Source organism: Crocodylus siamensis, chromosome 1, assembly GCF_052110815.1.
Source record: "Crocodylus siamensis isolate JL-2025a chromosome 1, ASM5211081v1, whole genome shotgun sequence".
Lineage (NCBI taxonomy): Eukaryota > Metazoa > Chordata > Crocodylia > Crocodylidae > Crocodylus > Crocodylus siamensis.
This window is the reverse complement of record NC_143395.1, coordinates 415,662,425-415,684,736: the sequence shown is the minus strand read 5'-3', so window position 1 is coordinate 415,684,736 and position 22,312 is coordinate 415,662,425. Positions and strand designations below refer to the sequence as shown.

General features: G+C 47.2%; 1 protein-coding gene across 8 annotated transcripts in view; it reads left to right on the top strand.

Annotated features, from left to right (window-relative positions):
• The window catches only part of GDPD5 (glycerophosphodiester phosphodiesterase domain containing 5), a 312,070-nt gene that overhangs the window by 29,174 nt on the left and 260,584 nt on the right, over positions 1-22,312 (top strand). For 2 of the 8 annotated variants that reach the window (XM_090030759.1, XM_090030764.1), the window contains exon 1: positions 1,994-2,112. The exons of 5 other annotated variants lie outside the window; for them this stretch is intronic. The gene's annotated coding sequence lies outside the window, so the exon portion shown is untranslated. Of the gene's footprint in view, positions 1-1,993; positions 2,113-22,312 lie in introns of those variants that run through there. One more of the 8 variants, XM_090030762.1, reaches the window with a different exon arrangement.

Genomic DNA, 22,312 nt, shown 5'->3' with positions numbered 1-22,312 from the left:
TTCCAAGCTCTGCCTTGGTCTCCATTGCCCATGGGATAAGGCCCACCAGTTTCTGCAGCACATGGGCCTGCTTTTGCATCTATATTCCCAGATGTTTAGGGCTGGAAGGGACTTGATGAGATCATCGGGTTCAGCCCCCCCCGCTCTGGGCAGGAAAGGCTGATCCACTAGTGATTTATTCTGGTTCTTTTAATATAACGTGATCAGTGAAAAGTATTAATGACGGAATTATTTTTCTATAGGGAAGATATTAAAATGCCCATTTAAGTCTTCTAAAAAAAATTGCCGATGCTTAGTGGCAAACTTCTTTCATAGCAACTTTTCCTTTGCATTACTGGATTTCTGCTGCCTTTGACATCTTAGCCTCAATGCTATCGACTGTTGGGTGACCTAAAGGCAGGCTTGGTGCAAATCTGGAGTAAGGCCCAAAGTCTCACTGGTGCATCTGAAGTGGGATGCTGTAACAAGACTTCCACCATGATTCAGTGGAAAATTTTGCTGTAGGGATTTTATACTTCTTTTCTGGCAAACCCCACCCAGTGTAGAGTAGGTGTGCAGTGGAGTGTAAGGGAGTGGTGCAGGGGAGGAAAACAGAGATCTAGGTAGTGGCTGAGAAGCTTTGGGAAGAGCAAGGGTCCTTGTAGTGATGGAAGAATTGCTATTGCTTCCTCTTCCTTAACAGCTGATAATGAACACTGAATGGATCTAGCAGGATGATAGCTGGTGATTGGATGTTAAAAATATTAGAATGGGAAGGGTAAATATACAGCTGGCCAAAAAAGAGCCTTAAGACCCATGAGGACTGATGTTTGGTTAATCCACCGTATTTGAGCAGCAGTATGGGAGCTGGGAGAGAGGGCACCGTATGTATACCTGAGTGGAGCTTCTTGCAGGGACAGCCTTGTCCGCTCCTGTGCCTCTTATCACGGGACTATCGTTCTTTGGTGTCTGCTCTGGACTCTGCAATGGCACAGGCATCTGCTTGGCTTCCTTCTTTCTTTTAAATGAGTTTCTAGGCTTCCTGACTGCCGCAGATGCCACATCCAGAAGCAAATACATTCATGCTCTGTTTTTATAAAACGGGGCCTGATACATGGCTATATTTCTCTGGAAGGCTGGCACCCCCGCCAAGGTGAATGGGAACTATTTAAAGGTATGTGACGGGCAACTCCCTTAGCCTCTCTTGCCCCAGGTCCACATTGGTACAATGGGAATGAGAGCATGGCCTTGCCTATGACTGCTGTGATGAAGATAAAGATTGTGAGGTGTTTCCACATTTGAGTGCAAGTCCCATGACTTTACATGAATGCTTCGGTGACTTAATCCAAGGTTTACAGAAGGAGCACAAATTGAGATTAGATTCTGTAGGTTTTTGGTTCTTAGTGCTATAGTCAAAACCGCAGTTCAGGGTAGGTGTCTCCTCTATTTTCAGTGAGCGAGCTGCACCCAAAAATGCTGCTTGCTTAACGCTTTTGCAACAGCAGGTAGGAATCTGTCTGTTTTGTGCCTCCAGTTAAAGTTAATTGGGAGGAAGCTCATGGTGAGGTCTCGGTGTGCCGCTTGCAGAAGGTTGTGCAGAGAAATAATTGCGTTAGGCCAAATCTCATAGCCACGGAAAGGGGGACTTGCAGGACGGTGCGTCACCTGTTCCATGGGGGCGATCCAAGGCGCCCATCGGGGTAACTAGAAACAAAGGCCATGAACTGAAGAAGAGCAAATTTAGATTGGAGATCAGGAAAAAATTCTTTACAGTGGGGGTTGTATCTAAGAGGAGACTGGAGAAACACCTGGCCGGCGTCATCTGAGCCCAGCACTCTTCCCTGCCCAGGGCAGGGGATCAGACTTGATGATCTAATAGGTCCCTCCTGACCCTAAAATCTATGCAATCCATGACAAGGAGTGCTATGCTAGTGGAAATTACCAGCCTGGGAGGTTTGTGTTGCATCTTATTAAAAAGATGTTCAAATTCTCACCTCTCTTCTTTTGCTTTTAGGTGCTGCATGAGTAAATCCTGATTCTAATTCAGTATATGCTGTTATGAATTGCCGGCGGCCTTGTTGTATAACAGCGATTGCCCCGTTCAGGCAGAAGGCACTTTCTCGCCCAGCAAAGGTGTGAATCTTGTGGTAATGGTGTGTATGTGGGTCTGCACAGCTCTGAGTTATTTGCTTTCCCTTTTTTCTCAGCATCCGTTCTACTGACAAAGGGGCTCGTTGTCCTTACTGTGAAGGGGCATGCACAGGGGAGGGGGTATGAGTATGTGCAGGTGAGATCTTGGGATGACGTGGGTATGGGCTGCTATCCCAAGTAGGGTTGCCAACCCTCCCGGCATGGCCGGGGGTCTACCGGGATTGGCATCGATCTCCCGGTGCCCGCTGAAAGCAATCCCGGAAATTGGTCTCACGAATGGGTTGAACAGTGCAATGAATGATGTTGTCATGTTGGGGGAAAAAATGTAGCTTCAGCCGGAGTTGGCAACTGTAATCCCAAGGTGAATGTACAGCAAAAGAGGAGACCGCAGCAGTGAGCTGTACTAGCTGAAGCCAGCCTGGGTGGGGGTTGACAGGGTTGGCCGTGGCGTGTTTGCCTCCTGGAGAAGCTGAAGTGCCTTGCTGTCTTTGCTGTGTGTTTAACCTTGGGATAGCTCCCATACGACTTCTTTGCAGTCTTGAGACTTGCAAAGTGCAGGGAGTGTCCCTGAGGAAATATTTCTAGAATTACATACTGGCAATGTGGTTGACTTAATACTGCTGTTGATCAACTGTTGGGAAGGAAGGAGTGGACTCAGCCGGTTGAAAGAGATATTGTTTTGCAGTTTTCTACTGCTGGAAGTCTGGTTGCTGCTAAGTTGATTATTCCGGCAGAAACAGTATCACCTTCTGAGATTTAACGGTGGGTAGCTTAGTGTAACTTAATTAATATTTGTGGGTTTTTGGATAAAGTAGGAGCTCAGGTTGCCTAGGACGGTGCAGCCCTGGACCACGATGATGACTCCCTTATGCTGCAACAACAGTACACAAAACTGCCGTAACACTTGAGCATCCTTGGTTTTAGTTCTGGCAAGCACCTGGGGCACAGTTCAGTAAAGTACTCGAGCGCTCCCAAATTTAGCACATGGTCCTGCCCAGGGCAAGGTTGAAAGAACAACCCCCGCCTCACCAACCCTCTCATTATTAACAGATTTAAGATTGCTTGATGGATAACGTTATCTTCTGCGATGAGGGTCCTCATTTTTCTTTGTTTATCATGTGTGTTAAATATTAGAGTCATGTAGCTCACACATCTCGGTGGGGAAGCCAGACCTTCTCCTCACCCTTTAAATTGTGTAACACAAGCCTATAGTGCCATATAGCAAATAGAGCAGTATTTACCCAGACAGGGAGAAACATTTCTTTCTTTTCTTTTTTTTTTTTAACTATCAGCTGGAAAAAAAGGAGGATGTAGAGGTCTCTGCAGACCTCTAGTGAGAGTCCTGGTATGGAGGATTTCAGCTCCAAGTGACTGCCCCTGGAAGAGGTGGGGGGAAATGAGCACCCTCTCCAATTCCTGCTCCACCCAAACTTTAAAACCAACTTCCCCAGGAGGAGCAGTGGTATTCCTATTCAGTCACTGCTGGGGGAGGCAATTGATTTCAAATAGGTGATAATGAGCCATGGTGCCTACTAATCTCTCCACTCCACCAGTGTTAACAGCAGCATCTCTTCTTAATGGTCTTAGTGATCCACTCTTCGAACTACCCTTTCTTTTGCAATGTTGCTGTCTGTGAGCCATTTTTGGTAATGCCTGTCTTCTACTTTGTAGCTCTGCAGACTGTTTTTAGCTCCAGGTAAACACCTCAACTCAGGTGTAATAATATTAACTCAAGTGTAGAAATGCCTGCCTGTAAAGTATTGGTGATACTGTCAAGATGCTCGAGGAGACTGGGGTTTTGTTTGACAAATCTGAATAAGAGATGTGCATTTAACTGTAATGACTATAGGACTAATAGCACAATATCTTTTGATTATTTTGACTGCTTTTCACTTAGTTTTTGGTTTTGTTTTTTTTAAATTTAAAATAAATTTAGCAAATGAGAGTGAATACCAATACTTACCAGTTTTTGCTTAGATCTTGAATTAAATAACATAGCGCTAGGCCTTCAGCATATTAGTAAAGCTACTACTTTCTCGTTAACTGGAGAAAAATGTATGGGGGGGGTGTGTGTGTGCGTATATAATATACATGGGTGGATGTAGGATTTTGAAAAGGGGGTGTGGGTAGTGTGGTGCATCATACTGATACATATACATGATGATGCACCACACCACCTGCACCTCTGTTTTCAATCCACCCATGTATCTAGGGACCAGCCCTCTTGTGAGTTTGCTGACTGGCTGGCTTTGACTTCTTCCTATGCCATTGAGGGGAGCATTATTTTAAGCTGTTACCCCCCATTTCAGTTGCACCAACTACCTCTCCTTTTATCCACATCTGTTGGGAGGAAGGGATCAAGTCCGCTGTAAACCACTTTGAATGCGTGTGTATTATAAATGCCTTATGCCAGTAGTCAGAGGCTAAATATACTTCCCAGAATGAGAACTGGAAAAAACTGTCTGTCACTTGAGGCAGCTAAGTAGCGGTCCATTGCTTGTCTCCACTTTGCTGGGGAAAGGACTGGATTCTTGACAATAGTTTTGGTGGTTTTGAAAGCACTTACAGTATGTAGAGGTAATGCAGCCATTTTTCTTGGGTTTTTTTGAGGGGGTCAGTACAAGTTAGCTGATGCAAGGCTGTTCCTTGAAGAAAGGGATCTGCTTCCAAATCTGTGCTAGCTCATGGCCTGAGTCAGTTTGACACATGGGTGCACTTGGCAGATGGTTTCAATCTTAGCACAGCCTTCTCCAAACATTACTGCACACAGTTCAGCATCTATCCGTAGCCATAATCCGGGGCATGGCAGTGAAACCCTGCCAAATGAAGTCTGCTAACTGGAAGACTTGGCTGAGTCCCGACTTCCAGTGACAACTCGGGGAGTCAAAGGCGCATTGGGTAAATTGGGGAGAGGTGGAAGGTGCACAACTTGGCCTTGTGTGTGCAATGAACCGCCCTGCGGGAGGTTTGCCTGGCAACAAGGGGCTTAAGAAAACCTTGTCGGGGACTCTTGCAGGGGCGTGCCCGACCATATTGGCCCCATGCCGCCGACTGGCTGCAATGCTAACAGTAATAGTATCCAAACGGCCACGAAGTGCAATAGCTTTGCAGTAATTTATTGGTCTCCTGGTGCTAGTTTTGGCAGCTGGATAGCTTGGCCTCAATGCATCTATTTATAGAGTACAAAGGGATTTGTTACCCAACAGCTTGATGTTAGAGTAATAAGCTCAAAATTATACGGCTGAAGAAATTCACACCTCTCGTTTCCTGCCTGCATCTCTGCTGCCTTACGGCTCCCCTTTCTTCTCCCGGCTGCCCCTGCTCTTTCATACTGCCTCTGTGCTCTGAACAGCCGCCGCCTCCTCCAAGTCCTTTTGCACCATCGCTTTGTTTTAGCAGCACTGATCTCATTGCTGACATAGGCTGAGCCACTACCGAAGATGAGACGGTAGGGCAAAGGCAGACTGAGGTTCGTTTGAGGCGGGGCCTCAAGCGCATTTGTCTCTGGATACCAGTATATACGAAATCAGAAAGCATGCTGAATTACAGGAGCTGTGCTGCTGACCCAGTTGTAGAAACGAATTCCCAGAACTTCCACGCGCCAAAAACTGGGTGCAAGAAATCTCCTGCTCATTACATAGGTTGCGTTCTCCGTGTTTGTGTCCTACAGTGCTCGCGAAGCTTGGCTGGCTTTTGGATGGATTGCTTTTGGATGGATCTTGAGGCCAAGAGGAGCGTAAAATTTATCCTGTTTGGAAATGGTCCGTGCAGTTCTCCAGGCAATGGGGCTGCACCTGCAACTCGAACCCAGAACTCTTGGCCTAGGTATCCTCCAAGATGGGATTGGGGGAGTGACTTGGCTGCATGGCCTCGGTATTTTTTAACTTGCGAAACAGGTCTAATCGGTGCTTATTAGAGGTGTTGTGACGATTGTCACAGCATAACTTGCATTGTAAATGTTCACGCTAAACTAGATGTTAACGCGGCTTCACAGAGTTCTTCTGAATTGTGTGCGCCTGTGGCAAGAATGAATACGAGGCTTAAATAACTTTATTACTGTTTAAAGCACACTTTTTTCTGTGCAATGCAAAATGTGCTGAAATTGGAGAACGTAACCACTTATCTGTTAAATCAATGACTCCCGAGCTTTCTGCACCAGAGGGCCATTGTCAGAGCACCACATACCCTCATGAAACTAATTGGTTCACAGCGGGACCCCTGCTTTTTTGTGGATCCCATACCAGGACGTTGCAGACAGCAGCATAAATTCAGGAGAGGGCTTGAAGTTTGCTTTCCTTGCTCAGCTCCTTGTGCAGGATAACTATTCTTGTAAGCAAAACGGTGAAGCCAGAAGTACTTAGCAAAGGAATTCCCTTGCCCTGCTTCTTGATCTCGGTAGAAACGGATAGGATTTGACTTCATGGCAACTCCCAATGAGCCTAGATTGATTTAGCTTGAATGCTGAGGAAGTGGAAAGGTGCAATAATGCTCCACTAGCAGCTTGGACGGTGAAATGCAGGAACGTGACTTGATTTGGAGACTAACCGCTGCTGGCAGAGGCGTTCCTTGTAGCTTGCCTTCGGGCAAAGTCTCGGCTGTTGGGAGCAGTTCTGCACTTTTGTGTGTACAGGCCCTGATTCAGGAAGGCGCTTGAGGGAGCGAGTAGGCTCCGAGTCCTTTTCCAGCGTGTCTGTGCTGTGCTGAACGAACCGCGCTAGGGACAGTCTTAGGAATATGCCCTGCTGACTTGCTCCTGTTCCCCGCACGTCGGAGGAAATATCAGATGGCCCTTATCACTCATAAGTGCATCTGAGTGCATCCAAAAGCGGCACTGAGTGTGCACTAAAATACAGCTTGTGACACCTCTTCGATATTTCCACTCTGTCTAGTAAGTGGGCGACGCCTCTATTCACAGCAGCTCTTGCTAGCACTGTCCAATGCAGAGTAAAAGATCCTCTAGGGTATTTTTTCTGTAACAAATCCCGATCTATTGATACACCCTTGCGATGGAGCCACCCATAGGCGCAGAGTCAGTCGTGCATTGACGGGAACGGATGCGCATGTGGAAGGGCGGTTTCCCGCATCAAGATCGCGTCCCTGCTCTTAGAAAATGCGACGTGATTGTCTTTATGCCTGTACAAAAAACACGATCTTTGGGCTTTAGAAAGACTAATGGAAGGACTCAGGTGTGCAGTATTTGATGGTTAATTTTGCCCTCCAGAGGTGAAGGTGTATGTGTGTCCCATCCCCACAGATGGTTTTGGCTGGATGTCCTTAAACCCTGTATTTACTGAGAGGTCCTCCTAACCTGCTCCCTCAGTCTCTTTCTTCATCTGCACTTCACACGTGCTTCCTATCCTCACTTTTTCCATGCCTCTCTTCTTTTTTTCTTTGGCTTTCCCAGCTAGCTGCTAGTCATAGATTCATAGATGTTGGGGGCTGGAAGGGACCTCACGAGATCATCAGATCCAGCCACCCTGCACTTGTGGTCCACCCTGGTCTCTGACCTTGAGCCATCCCCTCTTTCTGGGTAGAACCGCACCGTTCCCCGACTCGGACTGGCCCGATGGATCGCCTCGGGAGCCCCGAACTAGGTTCAGCATCTGTAGAAGCAGTGAGCAATAGTTAATACAGAAACCTACCTTTTGCTGGTATATCGATATATTCATGTAGAACAAAGCATTTTCAGAGTCATCTTAAACCAGACAGACTATAAGCACGTCCAGCTTACTGGGCATCTACCTCTCCGATGGACGTTTCCACACGTCCATACTTTAGACTTTCCCGGGACTGCTTGAGCGGTTGGCGTAGGCTGTTCTCTTGACCCTCCAAACAGTTCATTTCCCAGTCCACTTTATGGAGCTTTTCCTCTTAAATCAGGCTAAACAGCTTTTAATCACTTACCCACCCTGTCACAGGGACTGCCACTCTTAAATTGCCCACAGCCCTTCAATCTATGAAGTCCCTGCACTGGCAAAAGAAGCTGTGCCATAATCCTGTAACTTCCTTCGAGTGTTTGTTGGGAGGCTGCTTGCCTGGACCTACTGCCTCTGCTTTTTTGTTTTGTTTTTTTCCCTCCTAATCGTCTTTAATCAATTCAGGTCCATACCCTTATGCAGAACAGTCTGATAAAATCCACGGCGCGCACAGAGGAGTTCCCCTTGTTGTCCAGGTCACATGCAGTAATTATAAAATGATCATGCCTGTTCTTGGGTTATTGTTGAATAGTGTCTTGTCTGCCATATTCACCAAGGTCTTTCTTACTCAGGCCCTTCCCAAAGAACTGAAAATAATAAACTGGTGCAAATGACTCATTTTTTGCTGGCCATTGCTGTTTGGACTGAGCGTGTTGTACCCCTATCCCTGTTCCTTTTCCATCGAGATTGTAAGCCCCTCTATATAGCCCCTCTGCTGTTCATACAGTAACTTGCATTTGGCCGAACTACTGTGGAAGGCAGAATCCGTCTGCTTTGGCGTTTGAGCCCATAGCTTCAGGATCTGTTACTGGTAGAAGTGCACAGATAAAGATTTTCTTGGTTACTACCAATAGCTGACTCTTTAACCAACCACATGGGCTGATGCCGATCTGATGACCGATATTTAGTAATAGTGCAAAAAGCATTTGCAGCTACTGACATAAATAATCCTTTTGTTTGCTTGTTTTGCATTTAACACACACACGTGTGCACATGCACGCCTTATTCCCATGCATATTGCCCCCTTGCCCATGGTTTCTTCCTGCAGCCCCGCTCCCTGTGCAGCTTGGGGTGCGGGGATTGGACTATGCTCACCAGGGCGCCCCAGGCACGCAACCATAATTATTGGCTACAACGACCCAAAAAAGCCAATAGCCCAGGGTGGGAAATTATTTCGGGCAGAGGGCTACTTACTGAGTTTTGGCAAGCCATCAAGGGCTGCATGACAGGCAGCCAGGGACAGATGAATATTAATTTTCTGAATTTTTTTTAGGGGTCCCAGGGGTCGGCTAGAATGGCGCGGCGGGCCGCATTTTGCCCACCCCTGCAATAGCCGATAACGTCATTTCTCCTTTTATTGGTGCTGATCTGAGAGCCGACCAATATATCGGTGCACCTCCTCTAGTTACTAGCCCTTGTCTTAGCTCACTTGGTCAGCGTCTGCATCCCTTGCTTGTGACAGAATTGTCTGCTAAGCTTTATATTGGTGTGTTTGGGGTATTTTTGACAAGTAGGGAATTTGACTTTATTTGGGCTCTTCTCCCCCACCCCTGCAGATGCATACAAGTGATTGAACACAACATTTGCTCCAAAGGGTACTCCAATGGTGAGAGAGCTGGGATGTGTCTTTTCAGCTGAAGTCCTATAAGCATCTGGTTTGCCTTCCTCAGCCCTTACCGCCATGCCTTTATAACACTGAGGTTGTTTCTGCTGCTCTGTTTTCAGTGGGCCCAGAGGGTGACAATCCTCTTAGCTCCAAGAGATGTGATCTGGAAGTCAAATAGCTGCAGCCTACAGAGCATGTCTTTTGAAAGTGGATTGGGGTCACGGACTCCCTCTTATGGGCTCTGTGCCATCTTCCCTGTGACCACTGGGATTTCAAAGAAGGGGCAGCATCTCTAGTGGGGGTGGTTCAGGCTTACCTTTCTCTTGTGTCTCTTTTGGGGGTGACGCATGGGTGTTTTGTGACAGCCGCTGCTCCTCTCCATAAGCACCTTTGCTGCCGCTGCGGCTGTAGTTCCTGTTTGCAGGTGTGTCTGCTCACAGCCACTGGGGCTAAGCATAAGGTGGGTCAAAAGGGAGCCAAAACTTCCCCGTTCGGGTGACCCTCATTGGAGAGGGAGAAAGAAGTGAAGGCTCACTCTGGCCTTGGCTTGCCCATGGTGAAGCCTGTAGGGCTAGTGCAGCGGTATTCAACCTCGCTGGACTTGAGGCTCACCCTAGAAAATACCAGCTTTTAGCTTTTATTATGGAAACAGAAGAAATGCTCTATTATTTTGCAAAGACCTCGGGCATCTGTAGTGTCAGAAACCTTCTGACTGGTTCTGGTCTTTTTATTTGAAATCTCTGGGTCTGTGTTGTGATTTGTTTGTAGGCCCTGGCATGCTTAACAGGCACCCTTAAAAGGATCTCATGGCACCCCAAGTTGAGAACCGCTGGGTTAGTGGCTAAACACCTTCCTGTCCCCTTGCCCACTCTCCCCCCAAAGTGTGGCAATGCTCTCTGTGTAACGGTGGGGAATGGACACACTTCTCTATACTGAGAACCCTTTCCCCCAAAAAGTCTGGGTTTGAAAATCCAGACCAAACTTAACTTTTCTTTGAAAGTCTCTTTCCAGGAAAACTATCCCCCAACCTAGTTGTCACCACTCTGCAGTGGCTGAGCACGTTGAAGCAGGAGGTGAGATTTTTCTCTCCTTGACCTAGGAGCTGGCTGGGAATTTGTCTTCCTGTTCTGCAGGAGTATCGGGATCCTGACATTTCCTCTATGGGGAGGAGGGGTGGTCTGAGTAGATGACAGTTTTTGTAGACCATTCACGTGGAAAGTTTTGGTATCGAGTGAACTGAAGATTGTGCTTGGAGATCTCTCTCTGATTGAACGTTGGCATGTGCATCGGTCGTGTTGGAGTGATGTTGTCGCTGTGCTGGTCCAGGAGATGAGAGGCGAAGATTTTTGTGCATCAGTTTATATTGGACTATCTGCAGGGTGAGATGTATTTTAGATGAAGCTGTTTAATGCAAGGCATTCGTCAGGCTAGAGGGGAAAAAAAGCAGGCACGTTTTTGAATCAAAGGGTCTTTTTGGACCACAAGATGGGAATGTTGAAATCTACCTTTTTTCAATGAAAATTAAAACTACTCATTAAATTGGCATTCTTCCCTCCCCAGAAAGAGCGGAGAAGTTCTCACCTACCTCTACTTCTAACCCGTGTGTTTAATAATGAGGAGAAACATCTGTAACTTATTTTTCATCCTCGAAAGCTCTCAGTGCTTCACCCAAGAGGCAAATATCCTTATGCCCCGTTTATGCTAGGGGAAGGGGTGGCTGGGACTGGAGCACCACGGGGAGACATGGTTTGCTCAGGATAACCTGCTAGGACAGGAACAGAGCCAGAAACCCAACCCAGGCATCCCAAGCTCCTGTTCCACTAAATGATACTGTTCCCATGTGCAGTGGCTGCAGATCACAGGCAAAGCCTGTGATTTACCTCAATATTGAGGCAAAGCCTGTGATAGTCCACAGGTTACAAGGGTGGGCGGACGAGAATAGGATGGGTTTCAACACAGACAAGTGCAAGGTGATGCACCTAGGGAGGAACAACTGGCACCATACCTACAGGTTGGGGAACTCCCCTCCTGTCAGCGCAGAGGCGGAAAGGGATCTGGGGGTCATCATTGACTCCAAGATGAACATGGGCCGGCAGTGTGGGGACGCAGTCAGGAAGGCCAACCGCACCTTGTCATGCATCCACAGATGCATCTCGAGCAGGGCCAGGGAGGTGATCCTCCCCCTCTATGCGGCTCTGGTCAGGCCGCAGCTGGAGTACTGCGTCCAGTTCTGGGCGCCACACTTCAGGAGGGATGTGGACAGTATCGAGAGGGTCCAGAGGAGGCCACTCGCATGGTCAGGGGCAGCAGGGCAGGCCCTACGAGGAGAGGCGACGGGACCTGAACCTGTTCAGCCTCCACAAGAGACGACTGAGGGGGGATCTTGTGGCCTGTTATAAACTAGTCAGGGGGGATCAGCAGGCACTGGGGGAGTCCCTGTTCCCCCGAGCACCGCCAGGAGTGACCGGGAATAACGCTCACAAGCTGGCAGAGGGGAGATTTAGGCTAGATATCAGGAGGCGTGACTTCATGGTCAGAGCGGCTAGGATCTGGACCCAGCTTCCAAGAGAAGTGGTGCTGGCTCCTACCCTGGGGGTGTTTAAGAGGAGGTTAGATGAACACCTTGCTGGGGTCGTTTGACCCCAGTACTCTTTCCTGCCATGGCAGGGGGTCGGACTAGGTGATCTGCTCAGGTCCCTTCCGACCCTAGAAACTATGAAAGCAGCAGCCGCGTGGCTTTATGCCGCACAGTATTGGGACCAAGTAAACGGCGCATGCAAGGACGACCTGCTCTGCAGCATCTTCACTTAAGCTTGCTGCTCGGGATCTTTGAGAAATACCAGAGTTTGCAATAGGATGCGGTGCCTTCTTGGAGGGGGGCAAGTTAATAAGGCCTTTTGAAGCATTGGTGGCAGCAGAGTGAATGGAGGAGCTCTGCTGTCTGCTTGCCACTGTGCACAGCCAGTTTTGACTTGAATGGCCACTCACTTGGGGTACTGAGCACACAAGCCTCCGAGGGCCCGTTATTCCCGGTCGCAGGATGTCAGGAGTCCTCCGTGACACACAGTTGGCGTTGGACTCTGCAGCTGCGGATGCTCGCCACAGGGATTGCGTGTGACAGATTGCTGGGCTACCACTGAAAGGGATTTAGGCTTCCTAAAAAGCAAGGACACAATTGCCCTAAATTGCACTGACGACAAGGTCCAGGATGACATGCATTTCTTCCTAAACCAGTTATAGGTTCAGGCTCTGACACACGAGAGCTAAAAGCGGCACTTTGCACCATATGAAAGCCAAGCATCCCCTCTCTACTTTGCGTAGCTGCCATCCCATCCGAATCTCTGCTGCCTTCTCTGTGATTATCTAATGGCCATCGTGCTTTTTGGGAGCCACGATTGATTTGGTGGAACTGAGGCTGTGATTTGAGCACGTGGTCTCTGCCAAGGACAAAGCTGTAGCATGGACGTGCAGCTCTCCTAATGCTCGTAACGGGGTCAGTGCTGATGTTTTAAAATGACTTTCTGTTCCAGTGCGGTGTGTCTTTTGTACCTCTGGCGGTTTTTATGTTGGCTTATCTGTCAGATTTTAAAGAGGAAAACACAAGAAAGGCTTGGAAACTATTATCATTTCAGAATTATTTTCTGCTGCATGTTAACATGTCACCACTAATTTATTAAATCCTTATCTCTTTTGACTTGGCCAGCTCTGACATCAGCTACGCTGCAATAAAAGTTGACCCCCAACTGAGCCTTTGCTAAGGTTTGGCCATCCTTAGCTTTAAAGGAAGGAAGCATGATCTTAATCATGATATCAAATGACACCCATGCCTCGATGTGAAATAAATCTCAGCGCATTTGCAATATGCCTGATATAAAAGTTATACTGCTATCATTGTCCCAAGCTGAAGCAGAAAATACCTAGTGGCTGAAAATCATTGAGATAAAAGATTGTCAAAGTTGAAACTTTTTTTTTTTTTTTTTAAAGACTCTCAACTTATCCAACTTAATTGTACCTTCATTTTGGAAAATTTTGCTTTCCAACTGGTAGTTGCTTGTCTTGTACTCTTCAAGAAATGTGTTTAGGTCTCTGTTAATGCCCTGAAGTGATCAGGCAGAGAACTTGAGATCCCTGATTTGTCTTCTATGCTTTACCTGGTCTGGAAGGATGACTTGCAAGGAAGCCAATTTGATTTCCAGATTTCCATTACTGTTGTGCACAAGTTGCCTGTGCTGCGGGGGAGCAGCCAGATAAAGCTGACGCTGGTACTCTGAAGAGAAGACGGACCCCCGGGAGCCCTGTTTCGTGTCTTGTAAACCCTTCTGTTTTTTAAAGGTAAAATTCTCGAGACAAATTTGAGTCGCTGGTTCTTTTTTTAAAGGTAACTAGTAATAAAACCAAATTTGCTCTTTACTGTTTCTTCATATATACTTATTGTGTGGGTTTTTTCCCCCTCTTCTTCCTGGCTGATTCAGTTGCTCCAGGATGCCCCTTTAGAGCAGCGTTTCTCAACCTGTGGGTCGTGACCCCAAAAGCGGGTTGCAAGGATATATGAAAGGGTTGCAAACAAGCTCTGTGTGGTGGCGGCCCCTACCCCACCTGGAGTAACCTGCCACGCAAACCAACTTTAAAAATAGATCCATAGACTCCAAAAATTGGATTCTCCTTTTGAAGGAGAAAACTGTGGCTTTTCCGTGGCAGAGCTCCAGCCTGCATGGGGCTGCTTGGCACCCCCCATGCCCCACATACTGGGGGGCAGTGGGTCAGGACTGGCCATCGATGATTACAAATGGGTCCCGGTACAACAATGGTTGAGAACCACTGCTTTAGTAGCCAGACGGTGGATTTTCTATATGTACGATTGACTTGAGTTGTGGCTTTTTCCTCTTCCGAGCTGGTGGGGCTGCGTCTGTTGTGCTAACAAGATTGACGGTTCGCTGTGCCTGGAGGCGTGCCTAGTTTCTTGGCTCTACTCAGACAGTTTATCTCGTTTGGAAGAGAGTAGTTTGACAAAAAGGGGAAGGTAAGAACAAGCAGGGATGTCTGGCACGGGAGGGGATCTCTGCTCTCCGTGATGCCACTGAAGCTTAAGTGGACTATTGTGTCTGCTACCACGCTTGGAGAGAGACACGACAAGCTGGAGAGGGGCCAGAGGAGGAACAAGAGGAGGCGGCTTTGGAAACATGGTGCGTGAGGAAAGGCTAAAAACAATGAGGCTTGTTTCTACTCTCAGCGCGAAGACTGAGGGAGGACCTGTCTTGCAGTAGGTAAAAGACAGGTTGAAAGAGGACAGCAGACAATTGTTCTCTGTGCCCACTGGAGGTGGGACAAGAAGAAATCGGTTTTATTTGCAGCAAGGAAGATTTTAAGTTTAGATGTTAGGGAAGATTTCTAACTAAAGCGGTAGTGAAGCCTCGGGAGGCTGTAGAAACTTCATCTTTGGTATGGAACGGGTTGGACGAACATCTGTTGACTTTGGCGATGCGTAGTGGGTGCACGTGCACCCCTGGAGATCTGCTGTGCACCCTCTGGAAATGCCAGCTGCGAAACTGGGACCCTCCCAAAACTCCCCCCCCCCGGTGATCTGGTGCCCCCCACCGACTTGGGAGGCACCAGTTGTCTTTGTCTGCTGAGGATGCTTGTGGTGTATGCCCATCTTGCTTCTGTGCTGGCGGATGGACAAGGTGATGCTTGGGATTCTTCTAGCCCTGTATTTTTAAAATAATTTTTATGAATGGGAGGGCATAGAGTGGGCAAGGCAGTATAAACAAGACCAGGCGGCCACTCTTTGTCCATGCGTGAACGTTGGTGGGTAATATCCTAAAATGCGCGTTTTAATAAGAGATGATGGGGAAAGTGGGGCTGGAAGGGAACTCTCAAGGTCACTTAGTCTACCCCTCCCCCCCACTCAAGCTAGGATCATTTGTGACTAAACCATTCCAGCCAGGAGTCTGTTGAACTTGCTCTTGAAAACTTCCTGGGTTGCAGAGTCTACAGTGTCTCCAGGTAGCCTGTTCCAGTGCTTGACCACCCTCATATTCAGAAAGTTCCCCCTAATTTCCAACCTAAATTTTCCCTACTGCAGTATGAAGCCATTGCTCCTAGTCCTGTCCCATACAACAAGAGAAAAGCCCATCTCTAGTTTCTCTATAACTGCCCTTCAGGCATAGGCTGTGGAATGGGGTGAGCCACCCAGGTCATGGCCCAGCCAACTTTTTAGCATGTTAATTTATATATCCCACAAGTGTGCAATTGTCATTCCGGTTAAAACTGTATAGCTTTATTTTAACGATATAGCTAGCAAAATTTAACGTGCTAAAAGTTGGTCAGGCCATGGCCCATGCCCGTGCTCTCTGGTGTGTGGCAGGTTACTCCAGGTGGGGCAGGAGAGGCTGGGGCCAGCAACTGTGCTGGCCCCAGCAGCTTCACCTAGGGGTCGGGGCAGCTGTAGCCACATGGCTCCTGCAGCTGGGAACCTGGCCAGCAGCTGGAGTGTGACTCTGGCCCGTCAGGCTCCGGTTTTGGGCAGTGCATGATGCCTCCACGTGTGCCACCCTGGTATTTTTCTACATGGATTTTTTTTTTAACATCAGGATCTCCCAGGGTCAAAAAAACCCTGCATGCTGCAAGGTAGGAGCACGGGAAATGCCTGAATATTGCACAGCTGTGCTCATCTGGACAGCAGTCTGTGCCTAGGGGGACAGTACGAGAAGACCCAAACCTTTGCAGTAAAAGGAGACTGAAAAAATGGCAAAACTGGTACAGCTAGGGCCTCAAAAAGGGAGACTTGGGGGCTCCTCTGAGAAAATAGGAGCTAGCACCAGCTATTTTTGATGTATAAAACCAGCAGAAAAAAATGCCTTGAGGCTGTCTTAATAGTAAGACTCAATATAGGGCACAAATGTAATACTTAAATAAATAAAAATTCCACCAAAATTTCAACTGCTGTTGAGATGACAGCAATGAAACTTCCTGGTGTGTGGGTGCATTTTGTTTCCCGCTAGGACCCTTTCTCGACAAGTGTCTGCTTTCTCTGGACTAATTCCAAAGGAGGGGGGGAACATACCCCAGAACATTTTGTGGAAAAGTTGGGAATTTTTTCAACAGAAATGTAGCTTATAACCAGCTGGATTTCTTATCCATAGCTGTACATTACTTCAGATCAAGCTTTTAAACTGAGTGCAATCTGACATTTATTGGACCATGTAAATCTCCAACCTGCTTTTGACCTCTCTGCTATGTGGGTTAGTTGATAGCTGGGTACAAACGCATTGAAGCTGCTGGTGGGTGTTTGTTAATGAAGATGTCCACGGCCTGCGTGGGATTCAAATATGCTCAAGTGTTTGTTGCTAAAAGCTGGGTTTACAGAAATGATTTCATGTGGCCGCTGATGTTCTTGGAGGGTTTTGAATTTTTAATAAACGTGAATGACATTGCACGGGAGGAATTGCAACTGGGTTTGAGAAATGCCAGGTTTGCCGACTTGGAGGCTGAAACACTAGTCTTACTGCGTGGGTTGGTGGCAGTGTCTGGGTCCCCTGCAGTCATCCTAGATGTGCGGAGGGAGGGAAGGAGAGGGCAGCTGTCTTTGTGGTCTTGCTGGGACGGGTGTTTTTGGGAAGTGAGGAAACTCCACCACCAGAGCTGCGCTGCAAATATCTGCTCTCTTCACACCTGCTACTGAGCAGCTTGCTGATGAATGCCACTGCTGGCCTGGGTTGCATTTGAGCGGATGACCTCCAGACGAATGACTCGATCTTATTACCGCTCCTTTGTGCTGTCCTGGGCTCTCTTGGAGAAGCCGGCAAATACAACTCGGAAAATGAGATCCCATTAGTTGCCCTTGGCCTGTTTGTTCAAGCAAAAGTTAAGGGCCTGGTTCATCTCTGCTAACTTGTGCCGGGATGGGGGGAACTTTAAAGACTTCCTTCCTGGGGAAGAGGGATCGGTGGCACTTGCTTATAAAAATAAACAAAGCAACTTTTTTTTTTTTTTTGGCTCGAAGCAAGTACACGATGTTAACAGCGCCGCTGCGTAAGGCAGCACTGAACGCAGCTCTGCTGCCAAGAAGCCAGTCGTGGCGGCTGCTGACAAGAAGACAAATGCCAAAAAAAAAAAAAAGATCGACTGCCACCAAAATTCAATTTAAATGGCCATCGGCGGAGGCAGCGATGACACCTGGTAATCGTCCAGTCACTTGGAGGTCTCCTGTGCTTTTCTGCTCTTCTATTGGCAGTGATGGTTTTATGAGAGTGAGTGGGTAATGTTCTCATCTATTATTCATGGCACTTCTAAATTATAGATGGGGAAAAGACCTATTAAGTCATTTAGCTCATCCTCCGGGGTGTACTGCAGGAGCATTTCCTAAAGTCGGTTTTCTAGAGCACAGTTCAGTTGTCTTTAAACCTGTCGAGCCATGGGCTTTCCCCTGTATCTTCCCTGGGCAGACCGCCCCACTGTTCAGGAGCTCTTGCTGTTAGGCTGAATATCAGGAAAATATCTTAAGTTGTATTCCTTGCTTTTTTCATTGCCTCTCTCGCCTCTCATCTCTCCTGCTCTTCCTTTGCCCTGTCCTAAATGATTCGTTTTTCCTCCTTCATGTTTGTCCCTTCACATCAAGTGTTTGGATGCTTCCAAAAGTGGTAAACTGTTTAGCCGGGTTATATAGAAATGTTTTTGTAGGTGTACAAGAAAGCCTATCAAGAAAATGTTGGTGAACTACAAGGACTTTTACTGTAGTGTTGTCACCACCACCAGTGAGCCCCTTCCACCTAAAATAAACTGGCCTTGCTGATTTTTTTTTTTTTTTTTTTTTGTGATAATGTCTTAGCTTTCTCTCTTCCGCCTTTTTATGACATTTAAAAAAAAAAATCTCTCTCCATTTTTTTTATTGGGGGAGGTGGGGAGAGTGGCTGGTTATAGTAGGAAGAGCTTTAAGAACGGCCTGATACTAGACCCCTGGTTTTCAACCTCTGTAGGCTCGAGGCATCTCTTGGAAGAAGCCAGCTTTTTCATTTTCACTTCTTTTTTCTGTTGTAAAAAAAAAAAAAAAAAAATTAGAGCAGTCTTTCTGTTGCAAGGACTCCAAAGCCCACAACAGGTCAGAAGGGTTTTAACACCATAGATTTCTATCTGAAACCTTTGGGTTTTTCTTGCGGATCATGGTTGCACCCCTAACGGTGCTACCATTAGGATTGCAGAGCCCGGCACGGTGCTGTGATACCCTGGTTGAGAATCGCTGCTCTGGGCTCATCTGATTCCCCACCTGGATCAACTTTCTGGCTGAGCACTATAAGACTATCTATGGTTTATCTAGCAAACGTAAAAATTAAGGTTGGTTAGCCCTCTTCTGACTGGAAAAAACATGACGTGATCACCTGGTAGAGTTGGATACATCTTCCTGGACCCATGGTTTAGCATTGCGCAGCTACGGACATGCTATGGGGCCTGCCTTTCCTGTGAGAGAGCTTTTTTTGGAAGGGCATTTGCATTTAAATGCTGGGAAGTGGCTAATGGAATTGGGGTCTGCAGCTAAATGGCAAGATGTCGGCATTTCCCCCTGGAGGGGAAAATTAATAGTAGAGACAGTGCACGCTAATTATTCATGAAGTCTGGAAGCTGCTTGAGATGGAGATTATCCATTATGGAGCCTAATGTGTTCCTTGTTACTTCAGTCTCTGGTTTCACCGATGCTAAGAGCCTGATCCTGAAAATGATGTTTAATGAGATGTGGAGCACCCTTTCGCTCCAGGAGGCCCGAGCCATCTTGTCCTGGGAAAAGAAGTGTTGGTACCTCTTATACTTCAGAGGGAAGTGAAGCAGGACAGAGTGGGCATATACATCTCTACAATCCCAGGACAAATATGACCTCTGTTCATAGCCTCAAATTGAATTTGAGACCCATCTGATGGGCACACCTCTTCCCTTACCTCAGGTGCATGTCTTCCCTTCCTTTCCCTTTGCAAGGAGAGAGGAGAGGTCGGAGATCATGGAGCATTTATCTCCCTGGCTGTTTTTTCTCAGCCTCTTTTCCCAACCATTACATGTGGCAGCTGGAGGCTCTCTGACCTCCATCTTATTTGTAGTTTCTTCCTGGTCGAGGGCCTTGCATGAGAGACTGCGTGTGTGTGTGTGCATGCGTGCACAAGTATACACAACAAACAAAAAACCCCCCTTATATGTAAGGCTGCTCCAATAATGATCTAAAATTGGGGCCAACCCTTTTGCAGGAGTGCCACGCGTTAGCTTGACACCTCCATTCCAGTCCCTTTTCCCTTACCAGTCTGCTGCTCAGCTTAATGCTCTGTGCCCCATCTGCCTGTCCCCTACCCAGGCTACCCCGTGCCACACCTGAAGGTGCCTGTGCCACAGGTTGGCCACCCCGATACAAAAGAGGCTGTCACTAATCGTTTGTACACCAGCGAGTCTTCTGCATGGCTTGTACTTCTGCAGTGCTGCGCTCCAGGCTTCTCCTTGGAGTCAGGGTTGAAGGAAGTACAAAACCAGCATGCGTTTTCGAGGTGCTGAGATGAAAATATCTTAAAACACAGCTGATTTGTTTTAGAAGGAAGGAAACCGGACTTCCAGCACTGCATTGGCTTCTGGTTGTAGGACGGAGCTGTCGCTGCCATTGTCTGTCTGCGTCAGGAACCGGATGCCTGGTTCAGTTTAGCAGTTTTGAGACCCCTTGTTCCCCCTAAGCCTTTCCATGTGTGCGACTTTGAAAACACGCGTTTCCAGTTTCTGACCTGTCCTGTGTTATGTACAACTTGGGAGATGCCAAAGGATGCAGGAAAAGAGCTTGAACTGGTAGCCTTGCTGAACAATGGAAAATGAGTTTTGAGCTACTAAGGGAGATGTTAAATGTCTCCATTTCAACTAGGTCCAAGAATCCTAAACTTGTAGACATCCTCTTGAAAACTCTGCAAAGACTGGACTTTGCCTAATAGAAGACCAGTGTCATATGACAATAACAGTTAATGCACTTTATTCCCCTTGGTTTGAAGCCACGGCTTTTCTCTGACAGATTTGCTGTCAGAATAAAGGCTGGAGGTATTTGGAATACGTGAGCTTTCCATGGAGAGAGAGGTTTCTTGGAGAACTCAGATAAGGAAAGGTGAACCCAGGCACCCAGAATTGGTAAAGAAATGTTATAAATCCACCCACTTCAAGGAAATGAGGGCATTTTTACATGCATTTCTGGACATGGCGCCGGGCGCTTTAATTAGCGGGTTGCGCCAATTAAAAGTGCTCACGTGTCACGTGTATCGGCATCACCACATGTCCCCACGCTGAAAAAATAATGGTGGGATGCTTTGAACTAAAGGTCATTGGACACTACTGCCATTTTGCGAGCACAGACGTGTGTGGCAACGCTGCTGCATGTGACGCACGAGGCCGCCGGAGCGCATCAATTTTCGTTTTCCAGCAGACTCGATTAATCAAGTCTGCTCCGATGCACTTGATTTCCAGCACATTGAAGGAGGCTCCATGCACACGTGTAGGAGCCCAGAGTGTCACACATGTCCGGTATTTGCTCCCGAATCTGAGCAGAGGCTATAAACCCATTCTCAGCCTCGAAACTCTCCTGGTTCTGGATGTGATGGATGCAAATTAAACCCAAGTTGCAGTAATATAGTTCTGATTTTCAACCCTAATTGACTGATTACTTGGCCTTAAATTCATGTAAGCCAGCTGTTGGCTTGCAAAGGTTTCAAGTCAACTGAGCCAACCTGAGCGTGGACTGCTTTCTGCCACAGTGGAGTGGATAAAGTGTTTTAGTAGGACCAGCAGCCAGTGCTGTAAGCAAGTGAGTCTCCGTGCTCTGTATATAAAACCTGGCTTTCATCCATCAGGGAATAATTGCACTTCAACTGAGGGATAGCTTTGCACGCATGCAAGACTTACTTGTGGCTTCCAGAAGAGTTTGTTTCAAGATCAGGGTGGGAAATCCATTGGGACTCCTTGGATTTATATGTCTGCTTTTAAAAGCATGCAAACAGGCTGCATGTTCATGAGTAACATTTTTTTGTATCATGAATCCCACTTCTAGTAAAGTGGAAAACAGGAGCTTTTAGTCCCGAGCTTGGTTCCCCTTTATTAATTTCAATCCCAAATTTTGGGCAGGGGGAAGTGAAGGACTGAAGTTTTCTTGAGCTCCCAGTGGTTTTTTCTGCTTGTGCAGTACGGTTGTCAGCATCATCAAGGGAAGAGGGCCCTAACAGTGAAGGGGTAGAGATACTAATAGAGGTCATCAGTGGCATCAAACTATTTGTGAGCAGAATACAAAGTCCATTGTGGGGTGTAAAATGTTTGAAAATCACAATGCGGTAACAAAATCTGTGGGGAAGCTTTTCACGTACCATAGCAGCAAGGTTTTTGGGAGGATGGCCATTGAAATGTGGTTGTGTGTGACCACTTGGCATGGTAGATGCTCACCCTGAAAGAGTCTTCATTGCCTGGGAAGTTGGGTCATCCGTAACGTGCCTGTTTTACAGCAGGGAAGCTTGAGCTTCCGCCTGTTTTCAAAATTAAATGGTGCAAAGACTCTTGCCGGAGAGGGAAAACTGCAAGCAGCATTCGTGTGTTAAGTGTTGCCGAGTAAGGGTTTTAAAAACTGCTGAGAGGAGGATGAGGATAGGGGAAGGATCAGAGAGGAAAGGTTCGGAAAACTGATGGAGCTATAGCTGTGGTCATTAAAGTGCTGTGAGCTCAGCAGGATCTTTCTTGTATGCTGATGGGACCAGGCAGTAATGACAGGAATTTGATCTTTTGGATGTGATAATTTATGAGGAACTCTTGGTACTATCAAGTATCCTATGACACCTTTTCAGAGCTTTGTAGAAATACTAATATATATATATACCCAGTTCAGTAGTGAGGG